The sequence below is a fragment of the Hyperolius riggenbachi genome, chromosome 6 (genome assembly GCF_040937935.1).
Source record: "Hyperolius riggenbachi isolate aHypRig1 chromosome 6, aHypRig1.pri, whole genome shotgun sequence".
In the NCBI taxonomy this organism is placed as follows: domain Eukaryota; kingdom Metazoa; phylum Chordata; class Amphibia; order Anura; family Hyperoliidae; genus Hyperolius; species Hyperolius riggenbachi.
The window spans coordinates 76507662-76534875 of NC_090651.1; the positions used below are offsets into that span (position 1 = coordinate 76507662).

The following is a 27214-nucleotide window of genomic DNA, read 5'->3' on the forward strand; positions in this document are numbered from 1 at the left end:
CTGTAACCTGGTGGCATATGCACAGTTATGCCGGGTCCTGTAATTTGGGCACCGGGAATGACAGGAGAACACAAGAGGGAGCGTGCCAGCAGGAGAGGTAAGTGTGACTTCGCTCCTTTGCACTAATACTTTGCACGGGCACCATGAAGATCAGTATTAGCAAGGGAGATCTGGGGGCCCATCACCTGCGTAAATACTGCAGTGCCCCACGCTCCCCCTTTATACCCCCCACAAAAACTGTCCTGTTCAAATGCCTGTCATTTTCTTCCAGACACTGATTGCCTATGGATACATTAAGATCTGAGCCTACCTTTAACACTTTTAAATGAGCTCTTGAAACGTATTTCTTCAAACTTACCTATCCTATCATTTTCCATAACACACACACACATACGCACGCACGCACGCACGCACACACACACACACACACCCCCTGTGGTCCCTTTACCTATTGTCACCCCTAGTCCCCTCCTTTGAGACTGTAAGCTCTATTAAGATTTCTATTTTTCCCACTCTTTTCACTTCTGTTTTCTGAATTGCAGAACTTTCTCTGCAATTTCAGGAGCAATTAAGAAAGTCTCTCATTGGTTTGAATAGCGATCGCTCTGGGTAAATCGCAAAATTGCAGCAGTCAGGGCTGTGAAATCATCCCCATTGGTGCAGCACTTTGCAGATCGCAATTGATCGTCAAGCATTGCGAAAATGGCTGCTAGTGGGCACTAAGACTAATTGTATTTTATAATGAGTAATAAAGTATTATTACAGTATATTGTACTGACTATAGTGTAGAGCCTGAACAGAGAGCATTAGCGAGTTACAGGCTGTCTGCTTTCTGATCCCTGCTAAGACACTAATGTAGCATCTTAATGCTGGGTACACACTATGAGATTTTCTGGTCGATTTACTGTCAGATCGATTATTTCCAACATGTTCGATTTGCTTTTCGATCGTTTTCCGAGCATTTTCCGATCGATGGCTTATTAAAGTGCACGAAAATTGATCGGAAAATGCTCGGAAAACGATCGAAAAGCAAATCAAACATGTTGGAAATAATCGATCTGACAGTAAATCGACCAGAAAATCTCATAGTGTGTACCCAGCATTAGACTACATTTCCATAGAGCTTTATTGTCAGCCGTGTGACGTTTTGTGGCAGGGCAGGGGTTAATCTTTATAGGGTCGGCGAGTGTAAATGTAGCTGTAATTACCTGCAAAAGTCATGCTATCCGCTTACTGATCACTCCTTAAACGCTCTAATCCTGCAGGTAATTTAGATTACCATTGATAAAGCTACATGATTACATTATTTTTTGCTGTCTTTTCTGTTTTGTAAGAATAAAAAGAACGTCGCTTGTCTGAGCAGAAGATGACTTCCTGTCATTAGAAACAAGCCCATTTTTGTCTGTAATGCCATAACAGGAAAATAAGGATCATACACACACAGACACACACAGACACACACACACACGCACACACACACACACACACACACACACACACACACACACACACACACACACACACACACACACACACACACACACACACACACACACACACACACACACACACACACACACACACACACACACACACACACACACACACACACACACACACACACACACACACACACACACACACACACATTGCTATCCGTGCAATCATTAAAGTGACAATGAAGTGAAAAAACTTTTGATATAATGAACTGTATGTGTAGTAGGGATGATTAATAGAACATTAGCAGCAAAGAAAAGAGTCTCATATTTTTATTTTCAGTTATATACTGTAGCTTTTTTTTTTTTTTTATATATATCATGGCATCATTCTCTAATATTTGCAGTTTACAAATTACACTCTGTATTTTAAACTATGAAACAGAGCAGAGCTAATGACCCCTTGAACTTCATGGCAGTAAAACCTTAAAGAGACTCTGTAACACAATTTTCAGCCTTATTTCTTCTATCCTATAAGTTCCTATACCTGTTCTAATGTGGTCTGTGTTACTGCAGCCTTTTCTAGTTGCACAGTGGCTGTGTTATCTCTGTTATATGATCTTCTCTCTTCTGTTGGCTGAGGCTGGAATGTGTGGAATGTGCGGCACTGCTTGTCATTGGCAGAAGCTATACACACCCTCTTCAAGCTCTGTATGAGTCAGAGACTGAGCTACTCTCAAGCCTATAGGCCCATACACACGTCTGATTTTTTTGGACGTCCCATCATTCATTAGTCCGGACGTCAAATCGGGCGTGTGTACAGTCCGTCGTTCAGGTGATAAGACTGGTCTTGAGCGATCTGCCAAAATCAGACGTGTGTATGGGCCTTATCACACTCTAGTTAGAAGCCATGTCTTTTGTTTGTAAACACTGCCTAAAAATGGCAATTACAAGCCAGGATTGCAGCAGGGAGTGGCAGAAACCGCACAGAGGGGCCCAGGAGAACATGATGAATAGAATGGTATGCTTTTTATTGTAAGAATTTTAGAGTACAGATTCTCTTTAAACAAACAAGAAACAGTGAGAGATAGGTTGAGATAAGTGCTTCAGAAAACAGCACTGTAGCCGACTCAAATTGAGTCAGAGAGCTCAGAGAAGCTTTTTGCATAGATAAAAGCTGAAGTTTCTCAACTCTTCCTGTACTGGAAATAATATGAGACTCATATCGTTGCTACTAATGTTCTATTTCTTAGCTGTACTACACATACAAATCATTATATCACAAGTTTATTTTTATTTCAGATTAACTTTAAAGAGTATTCTACAGAGAGAACAGAATGTAACAGGAAGAGACGGTATATGAAAATAAATCCAAATAAACATCAAAGTGAAACCAGATATTATCTCAACAGCAATGCTAATGGATCCCAATCATTTTTAGTTACCATAGCTTCCCCCTCCTCAATTGTTTATTCAACTCAGACTCTTCAATCATGACCACATGTACTTCTGAACACCAGAGGTGTCTTTCAATCACTGCTTTTTTTAGCTGTTGCATAGGCATTTTCATAGCTTCACATACAGTGGGTTGCAAAAGTATTCGGCCCCCTTGAAGTTTTCCACATTTTGTCATATTACTGCCACAAACATTAATCAATTTTATTGTAATTCCACATGAAAGACCAACACAAAGTGCTGTACACCTGAGAAGTGGAATGAAAATCATACATGATTCCATACATTTTTTACAAATAAATAACTGCAAAGTGGTGTGTGCATAATTATTCGGCCCCCTTTGATCTGAGTGCAGTCAGTTGCCTATAGACCTTGCCTGATGAGTGCTAATGACTAAATAGAGTGCACCTGTGTGTAATCTAATGTCAGTACAAATACAGCTGCTCTGTGAGGGCCTCATGGGTTGTCTAAGAGAATATTGGGAGCAACAACACCGTGAAGTCCAAAGAACACACAAGACAGGTCAGGGATCACGTTATTGAGAAATTTAAAGCAGGCTTAGGCTACAAAAAGATTTCCAAAGCCTTGAACATCCCAAGGAGCACTGTTCAAGCGATCATTCAGAAATGGAAGGAGTATGGCACAACTGTAAACCTACCAAGACAAGGTCGTCCACCTAAACTCACAGGCCGAACAAGGAGAGCGCTGATCAGAAATGCAGTCAAGGGGCCCATGGTGACTCTGGACGAGCTGCAGAGATCTACAGCTCAGGTGGGAGACTCTGTCCATAGGACAACTATTAGTCATGCACTGTGCAAAGTTGGCCTTTATGGAAGAGTGGCAAGAAGAAAGGCATTGTTAACAGAAAGCATAAGAAGTCCTGTTTGCAGTTTGCCACAAGCCATGTGGGGGACACAGCAACCATGTGGAAGAAGGTTCTCTGGTCAGATGAGACCAAAATGGAACTTTTTGGCCAAAATGCAAAACACTATGTGTGGCAGAAAACAGGACAACAACCCTAAACATAAAGCCAGGGCAACAATGGAATGGTTTAAAACAAAACATATCTATGTGTTAGAATGGCCCAGTCAAAGTCCAGATCTAAATTCAATTGAGAATCTGTGGCAAGATCTGAAAACTGCTGTTCACAAATGCTGTCCATCTAATCTGACTGAGCTGGAGCTGTTTTGCAAAGAAGAATGGGCAAGGATTTCAGTCTCTAGATGTGCAAAGCTGGTAGAGACATACCCTAAAAGACTGGCAGCTGTAATTGCAGCAAAAGGGGGTTCTACAAAGTATTGACTCAGGGGGCCGAATAATTACGCACACCCCACTTTGCAGTTATTTATTTGTAAAAAAATGTTTGGAATGATGTATAATTTTTGATCCATTTCTCACATGTACAGCACTTTGTGTTGGTCTTTCATGTGGAATTCCAATAAAATTGATGCATGTTTGTGGCAGTAATGTGACAAAATGTGGAAAACTTCAAGGGGGCCAAATACTTTTGCAACCCACTGTATGCTGTCTATCCATCTTAGCCTCTGCTGTCCTCTTCTTCTTTTGCCCTCAATTTTTCCAAGCATCAAGGATAAAGTGGTCACTGTTGACTTCAATGCAATACGAAAAAAGTTGGACAGCAGGGTTCTTGCTCTTCTCTAGAATTCAACCAGTCCAACAAATGAAAACAATGAAAATGGTTGTGGGTGACGTTTCCTGGGACATAACCTGCACGTTGCCAGGCTGGCCCTGGAAACAACAGAGATTCCATCCTTCTGAAGACTAATATTTTTGTTTATTCTGCAGGATTATTATGGTGCTTTTTAATCTATGAGAGAATAAAACCTGACAGGTTTATGAACACAGAATTGAAGGACATGAACCAATAAAGGTATGCAGGCCCAGGTCTGGAGCAGGATCTTCAGTCCATATTTGGATTTGACTGTCACAGTGAAGCAATGATTAGTAATGACTTCTGGATCACATACCATATTTCTCATATCGGAGGTGAGTGAGTGTGAGCTGTGCTTCCTATGTGTTTGCACAAGTATTAGTGATCTGTGCCAGTGAAATTGTAAGAAAATTTGTCATTGACCCGGCATTACTCATATTACTCATGATCCTGCGTAAATTAGGTAAGAAGTATTTTATACTGATAACAGTGCTATAGATAAGTGCCACCGGTATTTACCGCATCTTGGTGTCACTGTTCCAGGAGGTACATGTCACCGGTGCCGGACAGGGAACAGTAAAGTAGGACTCAAGCCAAAACTTTTTATTTTGGTTAAGACACAGTGTGAAACAGAGAGTTAATCCTGTTAATTTCTAGAACTCCAGGATTCTCCATAAAAAGAAGAGAGACCAGGAGCCCAATGCTGCAGTATCTTTATATAAATGAACAATAAAGATTAAAAAGCTTTTATATTCACAAAGATGGGCTCCAACCACTTGCAACCACTATCAGAGCCTGTGGGGAGAAAACCACCCCTGCTCGGTTTATCCAGATCTGATGTACAGGGACTGGTTGGTCGCACACCTTTGGGGTTCTTTAGGGTTAAACTAAAAAACTACAATCTCACAACTGGGGTGTGGTACAACTTTAAAAAAACACTAATTGGAGGCACCCTGTATTCATAAAATACTTAAAAACTGTTTAAAAAGGAGAGGCAGTGTTTGGGCTCACCTCTACTGAAGGAACAAACCAGTGTTGATTGGAAAAAAAAGTTTTATTCAAGCACTTAAAGTGGACAAAGTGTTTCACGGGTCTTGACTGCTTTTTAAAGTCAATTTGAAAAAGATCTATTAAGGCGCTCACTCTCTTTCGCCAAATTGTAAGGCACTGTTGTCAGATTGATCTGAAGAAGCTGGGTCAACACTGGTTTGTTCAGGAGAGGTAAGCCCAATGCTGCCTCCAGTGGCGTAGCAAGGAAGCTATGAGCCCCGATGCAAGTTTTACATTGGGGCCCCCCAAGCACTTTATACATAACAATTGATACGGCCCATCAAAACCTGCCAATGGCAACATACAGTGTCAGAGGTGCAAGAAGGGGATGGGAAACAGTTTGCTAAGGATTATCACTATTCAAAATATCTATAGAAGTGATTATTATGAGCACAGGACCAATAGAGAGCTAATACTGTAGTTGAGGGAGGGCCCTTCGGGGCCCCTCTGGCCCAAGGGCCCTGATGCGGTCGCAACCTCTGCAACCCCTATTGCAACGCCCCTGGCTGCCTCTCCTTTTTAACCTCCTTAGTGGTATGCCCAACACTGTGTCGGGCATACTGCTCTGTGGCCCCAGGAGTCCCCCTTAAATAAATAAATGTCCCAAATGTGTGTAAATCCTCTAGCTAGCAGTAGGCTAGCTAGTAAGAGTGTCCAGCACCCCTGGATCCCCGCCGATCCCCCCGTTTATACGTTACCCCCCTGGATCCCCCGGCACAGCTCCGGTCTCTCTATGGGGAGGATCGGGTTTGCGCATGACGTTGGCGTGCTAGCTAGAGGATTTACACACATTTGGGACATTTATTAAAAAATCGGCCAAAAAGTAACAAAACCTCCTGAGCGGCGTAACGCTCAGGAGGTTCAACGGTTTTTAAGTATTTTATTTATACAAGGTATCTCCAATTAGAGCTTTTTAAAGTTGTAATACATCTCAGTTGAATGAATTAATATTTTACTGCACTCCCCATTGGCTTCTTCTACTGTACATTCAGGCTTCCGTACTATGTGTTCTCGCACTCTCTCAGGGTAGTTCATGGAATATATATTCAGACAAGTCCGTGCATCAAACTAAAAGGAGGGACATGACGAAGACAGAATTAGTCACTGTAGCTACAAAAAAGAGACCATTGGCTTCGTAGAGTTTGCACTTACAAACGTAGCCATTTGGGCAGAAGGCAGTACATATTCATTAAGGGTAATAACTGCAAAGGGTTCCTCCATTAATTAAACGGACCTGAACTCAGAACCTCCTCTCTACTTTAAAAGATAAGCAGCAGCATACTAACTAACCTTTAAAGAAAAACATTTCTTTGTTACAGCTTATACAAATGATACAATAATAAATCTGCAGTGTGTCTGCTTCCTGCTTTCATGGAAGCAAACATAGGGCTAGCATCCTGTGTTTACAAATTAGCTGCTCTGCCAAGACAGCCAGCTGACATAGCTGAGAGCTCACATTACAATGGTGATTAGTCACAGATGAGGGGGAATAAGACAGGCTAACCTCTCTAAATACATACAGGGTGCATTCCTTTAGATTTTCCTTCTGTCCTGTGCAAGAGTTCAGGTCCACTTTAATCAACACCTGGGCCAGTTGTCTAGGCAGTAGACTCACACAGGTTGTCCATCCCTATTTGCAGAAAGGCCACATTATTGAAGAGGGAAGTCCTATTATTTCAGGTGGTCTGGTCTGGTTTAATCAGAAATTGAGGTTTAGCCTCTAAGCACATTCCCCCCACTCCTGGTTTATTATACTACATGAGTTGTGCTGACAGTAGCAGGACAGTAGCAGCCAGTGCTCTGGGGCAGCCAGATACCTGCACATCACAGAGCATAGGGCACTTCATGACTCCTGTTATCTCTCTGACTTCTCTTCACTCTCATTGGTCAGCAGAGACCTTCAAAGGATTGTCATCCTTTGTACACCAGTGTTATCAGATGCTGCTTCTTCTCTAACAGCTGCACTATTGCCTTCATTACTGGCCAATCCAATATGCTAATCACATGACAGATAATAAGGTTCTGTATATATAGTGCACATACCAATCTCTCATGTCACATTAGGCAGACTCAATGCTGTTACGCAATTGCAAACATTTCCATGCAGAATTATCAAACACTTTATTGGCAATATGTGTAAAATACCTACAACAGTACACTCAATTACTGTATGGTTTACATATATATATATATATCAATCCAGCAGTGAGCTCACAAATCCACAGTAATATCAACAGATATATTCCAATTAAGAATTAGTAAATAGTAACTTGCTGTAGTCACATTGCATGTATAACAGCGAAGATCTGATTGCCATATCCATTGAGAGAACATTATTAACACAATCAACTATAAACATTCAACAAACAAAACGTCTAGCACCAGCATAGCACATATAGTATAATGCTGGATACACACCATGCGTTTCCACGTTGAATGCGTCCGTCGATACGCGTCGATTCGATTATTTCCGATCATTTCCGAACGAATTTCGATGATTTTTAGGTCGATTGCCATGTAAAGTATGGCAAATCGACCTAACGATCCATCGAAGCTTGAATCGGACATGTCGGAAATAATCGAATCGACGCGTATCGACGGACGCATCGAACGCGGAAACGCATGGTGTGTATCCAGCATAAGATGCCAATGATCAAGATCAAGATTTAGACTTTACTTGAATGACTCAACCATTATCAGTAATCTAACTAAAGATTACACAGAAGTAGTACAGTATCTTGTTTAGTAAGTGGTACATTTTGCCATTTGGACCACATCTTGGTGTATTTCTGTGCCCTTGTGCCTGTGACCAGCCTTTCTCAACCTTTTTTCCCTGGAGGAACCCTGAAAATGACTTTTGGACAGAATCGGGACAAGGTCCTCCAGCACCCAAGGCTGAGACACCAAAGTGCGCCCCTCCATCCCTGCCACCCCAGCCATCACACACTGATTGCTATTAGACTAACAGGCCCCCATGGGCCCACAACCTCCCCAACACCTTAATCTCTAGTTATCTGGCTTGCAGTCACTGCCATGTATCCCCTTTTCTTATTTCTTTCTGCTTCAAACACAATTAGGAATGACAGCTGAATGAATTGTGCGCCCCCTCCTACACTGCGCCCTGAGGCTGGAGCCTCTCCAGCCTATGCCTCGGCCTGGCCCTGCTTTTGGATCTCATGGAACCCCTGCAAACAATTTTTTTTTAACTTGAGGAACCTCTGCATTTATTTTGCAGGAGGCATTGTCTTAAAAATCGATGAGGCTGTTTATTTCAGGACTCCCTATTACACTACCACTTATTATACTGTCTGCTAGTGCTTATTATTAACCACTTCGCATCCAGACCTTGTTTTCAACTTATTGACCAGAGCGGTTTTGACAGTTTAGCTATGTCCTTATTTAATAGGAAATAACTTTATCCCTACTTATGACACAGAAATAAAATATATATTGTTTTTTTCAAGACAAACTAAGATTTCATTGTATGCCATTTTTTCGCTCAAACAATTTTGTTTTCTATGAATTTTAATGGGAAAACAAAGAAAAAAATAGAAAAAAACATGTATTTCTCAGTTTTACCAATTCCAGTTTAAAAATAAAAAGTGCTACTGTAGATAAAAAACACAAATTTTGTTTGGCCATTCTTACTGCTTATCACAAAACTTAGATTATGTTCCTGTCACAATTTATGGTGAAGATATTTGATTCTGAAATAATGCTACAGAGTGTATTTTTCACTATGAAATGAGAAAATACAAGTATTTTTAATAGTAAAAATCAATCTCATTAGCTCAGGAAACTTATATTCCGATTCACCAATTAGTCCTGCATCAGATAGTGCCAGAAATGTGCACAGGAGCAAGCCTAATCCTGCACAGCACTGCTTCTGCTGCAAGACGTATATCTACTGACCTGTGGCTTAGATGAAGTCCCAGAGGACGTATATCTACTGACCTGTGGACGAAGTGGTTAATGTGCTCATTATACTTCTGACCTCCAATTTAGTTTTTCTTTTTACAATATCCACTATTATAATGTGCTCTGTTATACTTCCCCCACAAATGTGTGAAAATGCCAAGGCACCCCTGCAGAGTGCTCAAGGACCCTGGTTGAGAAAGCCTGGTGTAGACCAATTTAATAAGCAATAGACCAACATTGACACTTTTCATCCAAACAGTCAGGTGAGGAGATGTTGGTGCCAACCATTTCAATGTGATGGTCCTACGAGCCAGACACAGGGCCTCAAAAGTACAAAATGTTTAATTTGTATAAATTTAATTTGTTGATTTTGTAATATTGTGGCAGCATAACTTTTACTCCATCTTGACCAGTTTAGAAATGATAAAGAAAAGAAAGATGGAATCCCCAGTCTCCACCTGGATTTGGGCCTGTACAGGCCAATGTATTACAGTGAGTGCCACAGTGTACTTGAGGAAAGTCACAAAAACCAAATTGCTGTGCTTTTGTATTGTGGCACTAGCTATAATAAATTGACCTATACAAGCCCAAAACTGGGTGGAGGAGAAAACTTTGGTGGATCAGTGTGTAGGCTGGTTTGACTCCCTGGTATTGCTAAATTGGATTGCAGCGAGTATCTCTTCACAACTACTGTTTAGAATTGACAGCATACGTTGTTGAAATTGACTCACAGAATTTTCTACACCCCTATTCTGATTGACCTGTGCTTATCCTACACCCTCCATAGAACAAAATAGCATATCTCATATCAGTCCCTCTTTTGGAGGCTAATCTCCCTGTCCTGCTTTTTTTTTCTAATATCGTGCCTAATGCTGAATACACACCATGCGTTTCCGCGTCGAATGCGTCCGTCGATACGCGTCGATTCGATTATTTCCGAGCATTTCCGAACGCATTTCGATGATTTTTAGGTCGATTGCCATGTAAAGTATGGCAAATCGACCTAACGATCCATCAAAGCTTGAATCAGACATGTCGGAAATAATCGATGCGTATCGACGGACGCATCGAACGCGGAAACGCACGGTGTGTACCCAGCATTATGGTCAGATGTAGAGCAGTATAAATATTTTTTTTCCTAATAAAATATGATTACATTATGTTAAAATCTGTGTTCAATCTATAAATTACTGCCTCGCTTATCCTGAAATGCTAATATATAAAGAAGGCTTTTCACCCCATTAGGCAGAAAACCAGAAAAAAAATTATCCTAAACCTGGTGCATCTTTATGGCGCAGGAATGTGCTCCTGCTGTCTGTGCCCTTCTTTCTTCATCCTCACTGGAGCCTGCACTCTGTGACCAGTCGGCATGGACGTGAGTACGCATATGCTGCCGGGTCATGGAGAAGGGGTGCCAACAAGGATGAAGACAGGAGGGCAGAGACAGGAAGGAGCGTGCCGGACAGGTGAGTGTTCTGCCGCTATGGGGGGTCATGGGGGATCATAGTAGGTTCACACTTGTTCAAAAAATGTATCCGTGGCTCCGGTTCTTGGCCCGGATTAAAACCGGAGCTACGGATACCAATGTTAAAAATCAGAAGTCAGTCTTCACTCCCCCCCAAAAAAATGATCTGTCAGCGTTCCGGGGGATCCGTTTTGAAAAACTGAACAGACGGTCCAGATTTGCAGGATTTTCACGGACCGCACATGGATCCGGATACACAGAGGGGTAGTAAAAATGAATGGTAAAATGGATCCGCCTCTACACAGGTAGCTTTGGACACAGAAACAGATCCGTTTCTGTGTCCCAGCCTGTGGGTGGGGAAGGGGCCACCATGCTAGCAGCCAGGACGGGGGTGAAAGCAGGCGGGGGGAGGGGGGTTGTCTCCAACCCTCCCTCACCTGAGTTTCCCGTCCCCGCTCCCCCTCCAGCTATTTCAGCAAAAGTTGTTAAAATGTATAGGCAGCGAGTGGGGAATCTTACCTTATCTTCCTCCGATCACCACGTCACTTCCTGCAATGCCGCCCTCCAAAGTATAGAGGGCAACATTGCAGGAAGTCAAGCGGGGAGCGGTGGAACACAAGGAAAGAAGGGACATTTCCCCACTCGCTGCATATACATTTTAAAAACTTTTAACAACTTTTGCTCAAATAGCTGGAGGGAAGCGGGAACGGGGGACCCAGGTGAGGGAGGGGGGCAGACCCCGCTGACCGCTGCCACCCCCATCCTGGCTGCTTTCCCCTCCAGTTTGGCGCTCCGATCCGCAAGGTACAAGTGTGGACCTAGCCTCACTGTTAGTTATGGGGGGTGCTTTTAAAAGACAGCTTGGGGAAAGAGCTGCCTGGTGCAAGCCCCACTGTAATGTATTATTCAGTTCAAGACGCACAGACATTTTCCTCCCACTTTTTTTGGTGGCAGGGTAGCAAAAAATACAGTAATTTGTTTTCTACACTCATCGAAAATCCCGTGGTAGCAAAGGCACCCGACATCACAGCAGTTTAATGATTTTCAGTGGCCAAGGGGCCATTAGTGATGAATGAAATGATCAGCATGATTTGAACAATGAAAAAAATATCTCACTAGCGGACCCGTGGCATAGCAGGCAGGAAGGGGGTATTGGGCACAGCCGCGGGGAGGGGGGTCAGACACCCCCCCTCACCTAGGTCCCCCATCTACGCTCCCCCTCCAGCTTAAGCTCAGCAGCAGCCGCCGCCGCTATTAGTAAGATGCAGCGGGCGGGGATGACTCACCTCTTCCGCGTTCCAGCATCACTTCCTGCAATGCCGCCCACTGTATTGTAAGTGGACGGCATTGCAGGAAGTGATGAACGTGGAAGAGGTGAGTCATCCCCACCCACTGCCTCTTACTAATAGCAGCGGTTGCTGCTGAACTTAAGCTAGAGGGGGAGCGCAGATGGGGGACCCAGGTGAGGGAGGGGGGGTCCGACCGCCCTACCCGTCGCTGTGCCCAATACCCCCTTCCTGCCCTCTACCCCCTCCAGCTCGGCGGCAAGTGTAGGACCGGCCCTGGGGGCAGGGAGCTACTTCTTCTTCTTGCTTGGACCGGCCCCTTCTTCTTATTTGGACCGGCCCTGGGGGCAGGGCGCTACTTCTTCTTCTTGCTTAGACCGGCCCTTTCTTCTTGCTTGGACCGGCCCTGGGGGCAGGGCGCTACTTCCTCTTCTTGCTTGAAGGTTGAGGCACCTAGCCTATTATATACATAGATTCTCATGAATTCATACTGGAGTGTTTGTCTGCAAGAAATGGCTGTGAATAGTTCTACCTATCCTGCGTAATATCTCAGTAATACAGGAAATACTGTAAGTACAGAATGCTGCCACTTGCTGATATGCTTCCAGGAGAAACCACAGGAAAGAGTATCCAGGAATGTGCATTGTAATCAGATTCAGATCATTCCCTTCATTTGTGCCTTATATCAGCACTACCTTATCAGAGATTATTATACTATTATTGATTTTTATATTATTATTGATTTATATAACACCATCATCTTTCGTGGTGCTGTACAAAGTGAGAAACAAACATAGGTACATAAACTAAGAAAATAAGCGCTACTTACCCGGGGCTTCCACCAGCCTTAAGCTCCCAGCATGTCCCTCGCCGCAGCTCTCCCCGCAGCTGTTTGCCGCTGCTTGCTCCTGGTCCCCGGGAATGACGTCAGGCCGACCTTCAGGTCTTACTGCGCCTGCTCAGTCCGCTCCGGTCCACGTGGCGGTTATTGACAGCGCGCAGGAGCAGTACAGGCCGACCTGGAGGTTGGCCTGACGTCATTGCCGGGAACTGGGAGCGAGCTGCGGTGAACGGCTGCGGGGAGAGCTGCAGCGAGGGACATGCTGGGAGCTTGAGGCTGGAGGAAGCCCCGGGTAAGTAGCGCTTATTTTCTTTGAATATACCTGCTAACTCCTTTAAGGTGCCCATACATCTACTGATTTGGTAGCTGATCGATCATCGATTCTACAATTATTATTAAATTGGATGAACATTTTTGCCACCAAAAGCATGCCTAAATGACGATGCAACCAATTTTGGCCCGAAATTGGTCACATGTATCAATCAGACATGCTGCAAGGTGTCGGGCTGACACGCTTGATCAGGTGCGTGGCAATAACAGCAGGCAATAATCGTGGAAACCCCCTGCGGCCGTTGGCAGGTAAAGTATATTTGCACGGGGGACGGGGGGGGACGGGGGGAGACGGGGGGGGGGGGGGCGGGTACATGTACATTTAGGGGGGCCAGTGGTGACATCATGAAGCCGATTTCCAAAAAGATTTCATGATGAAATTGATCAGGAATCGGCCTGCGGTTTATGGCGCCCAACAGATCTTTCTCCGACAAACTATAAAATGTGCTCCTGCAATGGGCTGGACCCTTTCTAGAGTCAGACTTCTTCACATCATGGTAAGGCTAAAATTTAATTAAGGGTTTGCATCTCCTGATGCAATGGAGGTTTCATTCTTCGGGCATGCTTCTTAAAAATTATTATTAGTATAAGTTAATTGCCTTTTTTATTTGTAAGTATGCCATCAGTAAGTTTATCTAATTATAATAAGTAACCTTTATATTTTGCTATCAGAAACCAAAGCAACCAAAGCAGTTCAATGAAAAGCTGATGGGCAGTGGGAATTGAAGAAAAATGTTGTGATGACCTCGGCTCCAAGCTAGGTAGCTAGCCAAGTATCAGAAGATTCCCCATTAGACTTGGGACATTGATGACGATAGCTGGTCCATACAAGGTAGTAAACATTCTGCAGCATGACTCTTGCCTATCTAAATACTACAGAATATGAGCACCACGAGTGAGGAGGAACACTGATGATTGAGGAGAAACACAGAAGCTGAAGGACCAAAATGTGCAAGGAGAAGCAAAGAAGGTGAGGAGAGGACAATTGAAGGAACACTTAATTTATATTTTTCCACTCTCAGGCCAACTTTCTTGCAGCTTCCCTTCCATGTGCAGCACCCCCTCCTATTCCCTGTGCAGCTCCCTCTTCCATGTCTAACAGTCATTCATGTGCAGCAGCCTCCTTCACTTCTGTACAGGTCCCTTGGGTAGCAGCTGCCTATTTCCATGTGTTGCTCCTTATTTGCAACCTCTGTATTCAATTTGCAGCCTCTCGCCCTCTCCATCCATATGCAGCAATCCCTCTTTCATGTCCAGCCGCCCCTTGGCCAACTGCCGCCCAAGGCCAGGACCTTGACAGCCTTTTTCAGATATGCAGCTCTGGGAACACTAAAGAGAGTGATAAAAACACACAGTGGAATTTGGAACAGCAACCCTTCCTCTATCAATGGTACCACTTAACCCCTTCTCTGTCTACTTGCCCTGTCAACACATCAGCCCTTGTTCAATTCACCTTTTCTCCTGAGTTTTCTTCAGGGTTATATGTTCACACATGGTCAATAAAATACCTTTTAAGGCACCAGAAAATACTTAGTTTTAATTTTGGTAGTACCCTTTCACCTACTTTTTGGTACTTTTTTAAATGCACAGTGCTGAAAAGTTATTTTAAACAGAAGAGGATTCTCTCGTAGGAAAAAACTTAGGAGAAAAAGTAAACTGAATAATTTCCACCATCTCATTTCCCAACAACCATATCCAACCCATCCTGTGCTTCACCCAAAGTAATACACACACAGTCTACCCTGAAGTGTTTTATTGCTGTTATCACATCAAATTCCCCCTTGTGAATAACTGCTACCTACTGTCATGCACCATTATTGCTTAAAAATGTAAGCCGACAGATTTTGGACTAGTCCATCTCCTCACGGGAGATTCTCAGTATTACCTTTATACTTCACAAAAGTACTCCCTGGAAAGGATCTATACAAAGATGCCAGCCAGCTTCCCTACTCCTTTGCAAACTATTTTGGCACTGAGTAACTGCAGTTGAATAAGTGCTTTTGTAAATAAAGAAATAACTGAGAATCCCCCATGAGGAGATGGACTAGTCCAAAGTCTGTCAGATTTTTCAATTCCTACAGTAAGTAAAGCAGCACAGGAAAAAGTGATTTAGAGTGAGTTTTACTCTCTGAGAAATGCACATTTATATGTATGTATTTTAAACTTTGCATTTTTTTCATGACAGTTGTCCTCCCTGGCGGTATTGATAGATATACACGTCAATACAAAATATGCTGTGAACAGTATTAACATGCATACACGTCAATACTCTCCTGCACTGTATACTAGACCCTTGCTTGACACATTTTGGCAAGTTACAGGAAAAAAAGTTATGAAAATTAATTAGATCACTTTTTTCACAGAAATCCTGGGGAAATTGAACGCCAGGTTAAGGAACAGGAGCCATTTTGCTTGTGGCAACTGCACAAATGTTTGTGTCATTTCCTAGTTCAAACTGGAAATATGATATGTTTTGCAGTAGTTCTCAAACACAATTTCCAGCATGCCCTCTCTATAATGTCCACGTATTACCAATAAGGTCTGTACACACAAGTGCTGCATGCCACGCAGAAGAATAGGCAAGTATAGAGTACAGGACAAGCTAAAGAGGGTGACATGATCTTACTGCACCACTTCCATTTCCTTTCCTGGACCCAGGTGTAAAATTGCTCACTGAAGGACCACTCTACACTCACCATGTATTAATTACTCACTAAGTGGCTACCACGTTAAGTACAAACTGATTGTTTTCTGAAGTGGCCTCACATAAAAACTGGTTTATTCCAAACACACTGCTAACCTTTCTAAGTGACAACACAGGCAGAGATCTTTCTGCAGCCTACCGCCTCTGGAAATGAAGAAAGGCGCTCCAAACAAAAAGCATGGGCTCTGTGCACACAAAAGCCGAGAGGGTTATTAGAAGCCGGGCATCGGTCAAGTGGATCTTTATTAAAAGTAATTATTACCGAAGAAAACAAGATGACAAATATGATGGAGCTGAATGCTGTGGATAATGCGAAATGGCTTTACAATGGAGGAGTGATGTTGGGGACGCAGACTTCATTTTCTAGCACACATAGAATAAATAAAGAACTTGCGCTGGACATAAATGGAACTTATCTGAACGAATGAAGTAAAAAACAGCACTATAAGATTCTTCAATGAAACCAGCTGAGGCCCTCGGGAGGCTGAGCATGAAGTAAAGCTGCCATCTTGTCTTCCTGGGGTCATGTGGGGATACTTCAGGCTCTTCTTCATGATGTCATTGTCCTAGTACTGGCATTAAAGGGAACCTGAACTTACATGAATACGGAGGCTGCCATCTTTATTCCCAGTTGCCTGGCTGCCATGTTGAGCTTTTGGCTTTAGTTGTTTTCGAGTCACACACCAGCAACAAGCATGCAACCATTGGAGTCCCAACCAATCAAAGTCCGAGTTCATTCTAGGTCAGTGACAGTAGGCAGAGCAGCACCACAGAGTTTAGGCAACTGGCACTGCTTATTTAGAGGATGAAGATGGCAGTCTCCGTATTCCTCTCACCTTAGGTTCCCTTTAAAAAGTACCCGAGCTCGGGTACAAAATTAGATACTTACCTAACGAGTTGGAAGCCTTAGGATCCTATTGAGGCTTCCCTCCCTGCTCTGATGTCCCCCATCGCTGAGCAGCTCTTCTTCCTCCCGCGAGGCCATTCAATAGCCGGCCCAGCTCATCTGCACAGTAAGCCGGGGGCTGTGTGCTCCGTGGTACTGCACATGCGCAGAAGGGGTTGCGCGCCTACTGCGTGGCCACGCTTCAGGAACAAAACCTGCGCGGTCCTGCTGTGGAGGGAGTTGTCGCTCAGCAATGGGGGGGCTTCAGATCAGCAAGGGAAGCCTCAATAGGATCCTGAGGCTTCCCTCTCTTAAAGTGAACCTCCGGACTAAAAATATGCTCAGCAGAACTGAAAAGACTTGGTGTTTCTTTAACAGTTTCACAGCATCAGAACTTTGTTTTTCTTACCAAAACATCATTTTTAGCTGCATTTTTAGCTAAGCTCCACCCATCAAAGAAAAAAAGCCCAGGCTTTTTTTCCTGATGCTGTGCAGAGTATGGTGGGATTTCCTATGTTGTTATTCACGTTGCCTAGCAACTGGGAGAGGTGCTCAGGACACAGGACAGTTGGAACTGTGGCTCATGCTCCCTGTCACCTCCTTTCAACCAAAAAGATGGCTGCCATCATGAAATCAAACATTTTCCTGTTCTTTTAAAACAGTGTGGGAAAGAGATTATATTACCTATCAATTTTAATTAACATAACTAATGTAACTTAATGACAGTATGTTTGTTTAGGCTGGAGTTCCTCCTTAAGGTATGTATCTGATTTTGATCCCTAGCATCGGTTCGGATCACTTTAAGCCAGAAGTACACAGTAGATGAACATTTATCGATAAGTGGTTTGGAGGACACACGTTCGCACTGCCAGTAGTTTGGAGTTCATTCATCCTTTGTAGCTCATCCTATTTGGAATGATCGCATGACACCCAGCAATTTACTCTGCTTCATTTAATGTTCTCACATGACATGCTGCAGCTCAACACAATAGCACACTGGCTGGCTATGAGTCTGTGACAAACAAACTGCTCACCCTCAGCCACTCCATTCCTCTTCAGGAAAGTACAGACAGTACAAAAATGGTGCCCCTGAAATCTCTGCGCCTGATGCAAATGTTTCACCTTGCTTCATGAGAGAACCGGCCCTGCTTCCTCTGTGCATAGAACTCCATAGGCAAATGCAGGGGGCAGTGGCGTAGCTAAGGAGCTGTGGGCCCCGATGCAAGTTTTACAATGGGGCCCACCAAGTATTCTATACATAACAATTGATACGGCGCACCAAAACCTGCTAATGACAACTACAGTGTCAGAGGTGCAAAAAGGGGATGGGGGACAGTTTGTTTATTATTACCATTATTCAAAGTATCTATAGAAGTGATTATTATGAGCACAAGACCAATAGAGAGCTAATACTGTAGTTGAGGGAGGGCCCTTCGGGGCCCCTCTGGCCCAAGGGCCCCAATGCGGTCGCAACCTCTGCAACACCTATTGCTACGCCCCTGGCAGGGGGGGGATTACAGCTACCCAGAATCCCCCCTCAGACCAGGGCAGTGCAGTGTCTGGGGACAGGTACAAGTTGAGAAACCAGAATATCAGCAGGCATCCTGCAGCTCACAGCACTGCACCCTTTCTTTCCCTGTTACGGATGACTTTGGATGTAGCAGCAGTGTGTGTACAGAGCATGGCGCGGCAGCGTGTGTACAGAGCGTGGAGCAGCTCTGGGGAACTTAACAGAGTCAGGTATGAACAGGGCCGGGCCGAGGCATAGACTGGAGAGGCTCCAGCCTCAGGGCGCAGTGTAGGATGGGGCGCAGAATTCATTCAGCTGTCATTCCTAATTGTGTTTGAAGCAGAAAGAAATTAGAAAAGGGGATACATGGCAGTGACTGCAAGCCAGATAAGTAGATATTAAGGTATTGGGGAGGTTGTGGGCCCTGTGGCACCTCTTAGTCTAATAGCAATCAGTGTGTGAGGGCTAGGGTGGGAGGGATGGGGGGGCGCACTTTGTTGTCTCAGCCTTGGGTGCTGGAGGACCTTGTCCCGCCTCTGGGTATGAACACAGCTGTGCCAAGCTGTGTAAATGCTTCACTTTCCGCTTCATTAGCAATGTCGGCTGTCCTCATTATTATCTGTATCCAAACTGCTCCTGATCGATCCCGTTGTCGGACGGTCGAACTGGAAATTGTATTAGGTTTACCCAGCATGATGTCCTACCATATTATAATACTGTATTGTGTGTGGCTGGGGGAGACCCCCCGAAAATCCTGGGCTTGCCCCTGGAACTCTAACAAACATTCGTACAGATCACCTGGCAGTACTAAAGAAGTGACCGCCAGTGATAAATTTCAGAATGTAAATCAGGGAGAAGAAAGATTTTACAATGGACAAACACTGAGTAAATAATCTATAAATTAATATTTTTTTTTTAAATAAGCAATTTTATTTATTACGTCATTTTCACTACAGTTCCTCTTTAATGAGACCACAAAACTGTAAAGGTAACGTGACAAGTAGCATGGTAATGATTTTGCAGATCTTTCTACACTGCCTGGCTGGTAAGATCTTCCCCTGATAGTGTGACACTTCCCTGCCAGCAATGCCTGGCTCAGTGGCTCCTGGAAGAGGTTAATTATCCAGCTCCTGATCAGGACAGTTGGTGATGTGAGCAGTGTGTGGTCGGGCTCACGTTCATTCAGCGCTGTGCGAGAGACACAGGAGAGGAGCTGATAAGGGCTGCTGAGGCTGCATCTCTGCCACTATCTGCTCCCTCCACGCAGCTGCCTTTATCACTGGCCTCAGCACTCCTACAGGGACATCTTCTCCCCACGCACAGATCACCGGCTCCTCATACATCAAAACAAACCCCACTTCTCCAGCTTATCCAAACTCACCCGTCTGGCAGATGCCCCCTTTATCACGCACAACCGTTACTTCTGGCACTGATCTCTTCCTATCTGCTCTTCAGAGGCCACTGCAAAGTACGTTAGCTTTCTGCAAACAACGTGCAACTTTCATTTTCCTATGCTGACTGCACAGACCAGCGTGCACACTGGTACAGGCCAGTTCTGTGTTGATTTTCTCATAGATTGGGTCAGCATGTTCAATTATTAAAGGCAAAACGTGTCTAATGTCATTTATTGATGGAGCACCTGTAAGAAAGAAAACAGCCGTGGTGGGTAGTTACCTCAGGAGAGGAAATCCTCTGGATAAACATTATTAAAAGATTTATATATACCTGGGGCTTCCTCCAGCCCCCTCCACACCGATCGCTCCCACACTATCTTCCTCCGCCTCCTCATCCTATTACAAGCCCGTAACTTGGGCAAGTTGGGGCCAGTCGGCGCATGCGCAGTGTAGCTGTGTGCGCCCCCTGTCCGCGTCTGGGAGCGATCTGCGCCTGCACAGTAGTACTGTGCAGGTGCAGAGCGCTCCTGTTCACGTGGGTTCGGCTGGGCTGCGCAGTGCGCCCCGACACGCTGAGCTATCAGGGCTTGTAACGGGAGAACCAGAAGGCGGAGGAAGTCGGCGTGGGAGCGATCGGTGTGTAGACGGCTGGAGGAAGCCCCAGGTATGTATAAATCTTTTAATAATGTTCGTCTCGGGGTCACTTAAATGAGGCTTCTCCCGTCCTCTTCCGCGTCAGGATCCAGCGCTGGCAGCCTCGAATGTCACATGCAGCAATAGAGCGCAGGCATTTTACAAGCTTCCCCTCGGGCTCTGGGGCAGTAGAGCAGATGCAATCGGGCTCGGCTATTCCCACTGGAGCCTGAGGGAAGCTTGTGCTGCGCAGGAGCGTGGTCTGGTAAATATTGCTGCCTGACAAGCTAGTCAGTAAATTTTTGGGTGCTGCCAGCGCTGGATCCCCAAGACTGAAGAGAACCCCCTCCCGAGGTAAGTATCCCATAGGAGAACTTATTTCTCCTTACAGGTCTTCTTTAAAGAGGAGCTGTCAGCCATACTATCTCAGGGAAAACAACAAATATATAAGTAGATAAATACTTGCTCTACTTACATAACACATGTATTGCACTGTCCAGTGTCCACGTTATGATTCCTGTGAATTTTATAAAGGAAAAGTAGAGAATACTATTCTAGACCGTTTCCATATTTACTGTGGCTATTTTGAAGCCATTTGATATGTAATCTCCACCCTTAAGCAGCCCATACACTCAGCCGATTTTCTGGCCGACCGATCGATCCCGATCGATTGATCGATTGCAAATCGGTTGGCCAATCGACCGATCGATGGCCGATTTCGATCGATTTCGATGGATTTCCATCGAACTTGCAGGGTGGAAAATTTAGGTCGATCTGAAGAGATTGCTTATCAGTTTGCATTGGCCTTAATGGAAATCTGATGGCAAAAAAATGCCATCAGATCGAATTTCAATAGATTTCAAACTGAAATCTGTTGGAATTCTATCCTGGTAAAAAATGTTCTAAAAACGCATCAGATAGATCATCAGATGCATTTCTTATCTATCTGCTGCCAATCTGACGAGTGTATGGGCACCTTTAGTCTCCTCTGCCTGATTTGCCCGCCCTTCACTACAAAAAGTGCATTGTTTTAGCCTGAGAAATTTTGGCCAATCAGAGAGGAACAGAGGTGTGGGAGGGGATAACAGGAGGGACAGATGCTTCAGCCAATCAGGCTGCATTAGTTAAGTCTGAGGGGAAGTAGAGAAGCAAAAAAAGACAACTCAGCATGCCCTGCAACTTCTCTTTTGCGTACCAAATAAGAGTCATGTAAACTGGGGAATGATAATTTATCAACAAGAAAAGTAAGGGCGGGTTTCCATTTGTAAAGTGATGCGAGTGTGGCTACGCAGCCGCATCGCATCACTTCCGCCACTGGCCGCATCACTTCCGCATCTTCCGATGCGGAAGTGTATTGAGGAGATGGGACACGGCTGCGGGCGGATGCGGCCATGCGAAAATCTGCAGCATGCTGCAGATTATCGGATCGCACCGCTCCGCACACCATGTACGCAGTGGAAACTGTTCCACTGGCGTGCATGTGTTTCAGCTATGTAGCCGCATCGCACCGCTCCTAGTGGAAACAAACCCTAATAGGGATTTTAACTTTTGGATTGCCTGATTAGCATCCTTATTACTTGTTTGCCAGATAAAAATAAATAATTGATTTTATGCCCGACGGTTACTCTTTAAGTGCAGGTAGTTGTAATCATCTGTGTAGTGATGGCATACTCAGCCCATGAAAAACCTTACTACAAGCCATTTTTAGTGTTAGCTCACACTTGCGGCGGATCACGTGCGGCCAGCGGGAGTGGACAGTGTAGTGTCCACTCCGATGATCTGCTGTGGTCTGGCTGGAGCCCGGGGTCGATGTGTTACCACCATAGGCCATATGGTGAATGCATCTGCCTGCCTGCGATTATCGTGGACGTGCGGCCCACTTACCACAACAGATCCAATGAGGGACCTGCGTGAACGGCTCCTACGAATAAAATAGATGTTTACGCTCAGTTTTTTGATGAGCGGAGAACAGACTAAAATTGTCATTCTCAGCTCTAGTGGGAACAGTGTCTTCCACAGCTATGCATCACGGCAAAGAGCCCACAGATGATGTTAATATTGGGACATGTGTCTCTCCAAGTGTTTTACTTTACTTACTGAAAACACAAACTTCTGGCAATCTCATTTGCCTGGTTTGTAATAATTGCTATTAAATCCCAGGTTCATGCTTTGCTTTAATGCAGTGTTGAATATATTATGTGTAATGCACAAATGGTTTTGCATTGCTCACAAACCAATTTTTGCTTTTTTATGTACAGGAAAAAAACGCTTAGCAAGTTTGTTCTTTTTGCTCCGCATACTGTATGCAAAATGCATGCACGGTGGCGTAGTGGTTAGCGTTCTCGCCTTGCAGCACTGGGTCCCCGGTTTGAATCCCAGCCAGGTCAACATCTGCAAAGAGTTTGTATGTTCTCCCCGTGTCTGCGTAACCCACGCACTCCGGTTTTCTCCCACATCCCCCCACCAAAAAAACAACACAGATAGGTTAATTGGCTTCCCCCTAAAATTGGCCCTAGGCTATGATACATACACTACATGATACATACATAGACGTGTGACTATGGTAGGGGTTAGATTGTGAGCCCCTCTGAGGGACAGTTAGTGACAAGACAATATACTCTGTACATTTACCCACTGCTCTGTGTTTATTATGTAGCCTGCAACATGACCCTGCATTGCAAGCACTCCAATCTAATCATAAATGTTTCTGCTGTAATGAATCTTATCTCAGTCAAAACAAATGGGAAGAGTAGGAATAAAACTAACTTAAAACCAAATTAAACTAGAAACAATAGAGGTGGCTAAAATTGATTGCGTCATTTGAGAGGTAAGCCACCTTTATTTTTTCCGATTTTATTTGGTTTTAAATTAGTTTTATTCGTACTGGAGGCCTCTACACCTTTGTTGTGTTAGCACCGCCTCCCACTCTTCCTAGAAAGAGGAGGAAGTTATAGTCTACAGTGGTTTCCCCACTTTTTTGTGCAACCTCCCTGCATCCGGCTACTCCTGGAGGCACCCGAGTGGAGACGGGCTTGTGTTCTCTACCTGCTCTTTGTGGTTGGTTACCCCTCAGGCCCTCACGTAACCCACCTTTGTAAGTATATTTCTTATTGAAAGCGTTATCTCTTACAAACCAAGTTACATACTGCGCTATTGGGCTCCCATTGTCTCTGTGTTTCTTCCCTACGGTGTCCATCACCTGCTTCTTCTTTGCTTATCTCAGTCAGCCTAGTTCTATTTATACACTGCCGATGAGAAGGAAGCTTGTCATCTCCCCTCCCACATTCCTCCTCCTCACTGATTGGCTGAGGGCAGTTCTGTGAGCTACTGAAATACGATCTATGTTGGGCTCACATTTGTTTACAAAGCAAGTTAGAGATGACGGTGCAGTTTCTAGGAGGAAAAAAAAGCGTAAGGGAGGAAATAACATCAGATTCAGGTTTGGCTTCAGTCCGAGGGAATAAAAATGGAAAATGCCAGGAACAGTTTTCTGTTTATTTACTATATAGAATTCACTAAAATCAAAACATGGACAGTACAATACATGTTATGTAAGTAGAATAAGTATTTATCTACTTATATATGCTTTTGTTCCCGGTATAGTATGGCTGTCCCTCCTGCTTTAACCTTCCTGGCGGTAACGTTCGGGGTAAGCCGCGCAGGAGGTTTTCTCAGGCCCTGCTGGGCCGATTCGCGTAATTTTTTTTGGGCTGAACACCGATCGCCGCCGCCCCGCGCCGATTCGCCGCTATCCGCGCCGCCGCAGAGCCCCCCCCCCCCCAGACCCCTGCGCTGCCTGGCCTATCAGCGCCAGGCAGCGCTAAGGGGTGGATCGGGACTCCCTTAGACGTCACGACGTCGGTGATGTCATCCCGCCCCGTCGCGGGATTTCCTGATCGCCTATCGCCGGAGGCGATCGGAGGGGCTGGGGGGATGCTGCTGAGCAGCGGCTATCATGTAGCGAGCCCTGGGCTCGCTACATGATTTAAAAAAAAAATAATAAAAAAAACGGCAGTGCTGCCCCCTGGCGGTTTTTAATAGACCGCCAGGGAGGTTAAGGACCAGAGACTTTTTTTTACCAAAGCTTGAGCAGTGATCACTATGATTGACTCACGGTCATCACGGGATGAGGAGACAATGAAATTGTTTCTGGAGCTCTGCAGTTAAATGGAGGTAAAATAAATAATGTAAGTATTTTTCACTGTTGATCAGGGCATCATATGAAAGCATTTTAACCTGGCTCCACCTGTTACTCTTTTGTAACAAACAAAATCTAAAAGATGACTGAAACTTATCCAAATGTTAATTAAAGTTAAGACATTTTTTTTTCTACTTTTCCAAAGGTATTTTTATTTCCATCTGACTTTTTGGTAGTATTTGATGGGCAAATACAATGGTGTTTTTATTCAGTTTAGTGATTTTGATTCTGTTTTTTGTTTTGTTTTTTATTTCAGGTTTTTTCACAAAAGACTGGATAACCCTAGAAAATGGAAAGTGAGGCCGTGTGATGTTGCTCCCAACGACTGAGGAGAAGGGGTCAGAGAGTGGCAGGGTCAGCCAACGACTCCTCACATCAGCGGGCCAAGTTAATGGTTGTCACTCATCACCTGCACTTCCATCTTTCTGTATAAACTTTCTGCATCTCACCTTCAAACTAAGCAGCTTACAAAAAAACTTTTTTTTTGCAAGAACGTTCCCCTCACCAATCTCCATTATCTAGCCTAATTAGAAGACTGAACTGGACAGGTTAATCACAGGACTGCTGAGGAACAGGCGATTGCAGCAAAGGCCTAGGGCTTATTGAGCACAGCTGCAATGCTCAGGTTAAGCTAGAGGTAAATGCTGTGATTATGGCTATGAGAGACATCATAGGTCTTCAGGCATTAATCGGGGGTCTTCTGGAAGGTAGAGGGGGTTGGGTAGCGCTATCTGTGTATCTAATGTTATAAAGCCTGTAGTCTGCTAAACTAGTTTACAAGTTAGGGTAGATAGGGTAGCTAAGCTGTTACAAGTTATCTGATGTTCCTCAAAACATAGCCAATGATAATTATACAGCTACACTAAGCCTGGTGTATTTAGGATCACCATGTATAGATAACTAAGTGCATTATAGGAAATAGGCATATGGCTTTCTCAACAAGAAATACAGTAGGCCTAGAGACTATGGAATATCTAATCACTGGCTTTAATCTAAATCTTCATCAGACGAAGAAGAAAAAATGCATTATCTGTGACCTAACAGTGTCTGACATGAAGGCACCAGTGACAATATTGGCTTCTAGCAATCCTCTTTAAAACTGCCTCAGGGTCAGTTGACACACAATGATTAAGAAGGCAAAGTGGGTAGTGCTCTCCATTCGCGGTACCCACTCTGGGGGCCTATTGAAGGTGTCCCACTGCCTGCGGCATCATACCCTTTTTGATATGGCAACTAACCCATTATCTGCTATTTATCGTACAGGTTGGGAATATCCATTGCAATAGAACAACAGACATTATCATATCCAGTGAAAAAGGACCGTATGAATGGAAGCACTGGTGTACACATTTGGCATAGTGAATTCGGGACACTTGAATACTCCCAATTGCCACTGTTCAGCACCAAACAAGCGGACAGGGCCAGGAGGAGTCCATTGACGTGCGTGTCACATTGCATTTCATGTGACTCTGATGCTCCTCCTTCTGGTTTGCTGAGCAGCAACAATCGTGAGTATTCACGTGTTCCAACTTTGCTATGCCGAATTAACTCCGACACTAATGAAAGCATGTCCAGGAAACTAGCAGCAGATCTAGTGTGAACCAACCCTAATTCGCTGCTTTCGTCCCATCTTTTAATAAAATACTGTTCTAACCTCGGAATTAACACCCAAAATAGTCATATAGCAATGCACATTGCGACCTCAGTGGAAATGAATTCAAATACCGGTAAGTTGAATCCATTCCGCCAAATATATAAAGACTGCTAGTGGACATGTCCTTTAACCACTTGAGGACTGCAGTGTTCACGACTGTTTTTTGTTATGCTGTGCAGGCTTTTCAGCCTCCTGCACAGCGCAGTTATGGAGCCCAGCGATCGGACTCACCTCCTTTTTTGGTCCGTAAGGGGACATGCCGCCTGAGGTGTCCGATCGCTGTGGCAGTGTTTTTTTTTCTGGCCTCTATGACACTCTCTCTCTCCCTCCCACCCTCTCCATCCCTCCTCCCCTCTGTTTTCTGAATCAGAGGCTGGGGATCGCCGACCTCGTACAGCACTGCCGGGGACTGCAGCGCTTTACGGATGTAAACAAAGGGGATCTCTTTCCCCTTTTGTTTACAAACAGCCTGCTAGCAGGCTATTCATGGAACTCTGTTCTGTGAAGTGGCAGGAAACGATTGCGCATGCGCGCGGCCGTTCCCTGGGAAATTGATCAGATTTCTTGCTCTAATAAAAAAAAAACTTTTGATTTTTTAGGAAGTCTGATCTTTTTTTTTTATCGCATTGCTGTAAAATCGGATCATTTTATTGTATCGTGTGTGGCCACCTTTAGACACACCAAGCCTTCTGACTTTTAGGTATATGAAAATTCACTTATGTAATGCATATCTGCACACCGTGAAAGGCCATGAACTGTGGTGATGAGCTTAATTCTGTGCA

The 27214-nt window shown here is 44.4% G+C and overlaps 1 long non-coding RNA gene across 1 annotated transcript; it reads left to right on the forward strand.

Annotated features, from left to right (window-relative positions):
- LOC137522467 (uncharacterized) lies at window positions 1-26982 on the forward strand. Its single transcript, XR_011022302.1, has 4 exons — window positions 1-97; window positions 4698-4898; window positions 14126-14423; window positions 25035-26982. It is a non-coding gene; the product is annotated as an uncharacterized lncRNA (long non-coding RNA).
- Window positions 26983-27214: the final 232 nt, after the last annotated feature.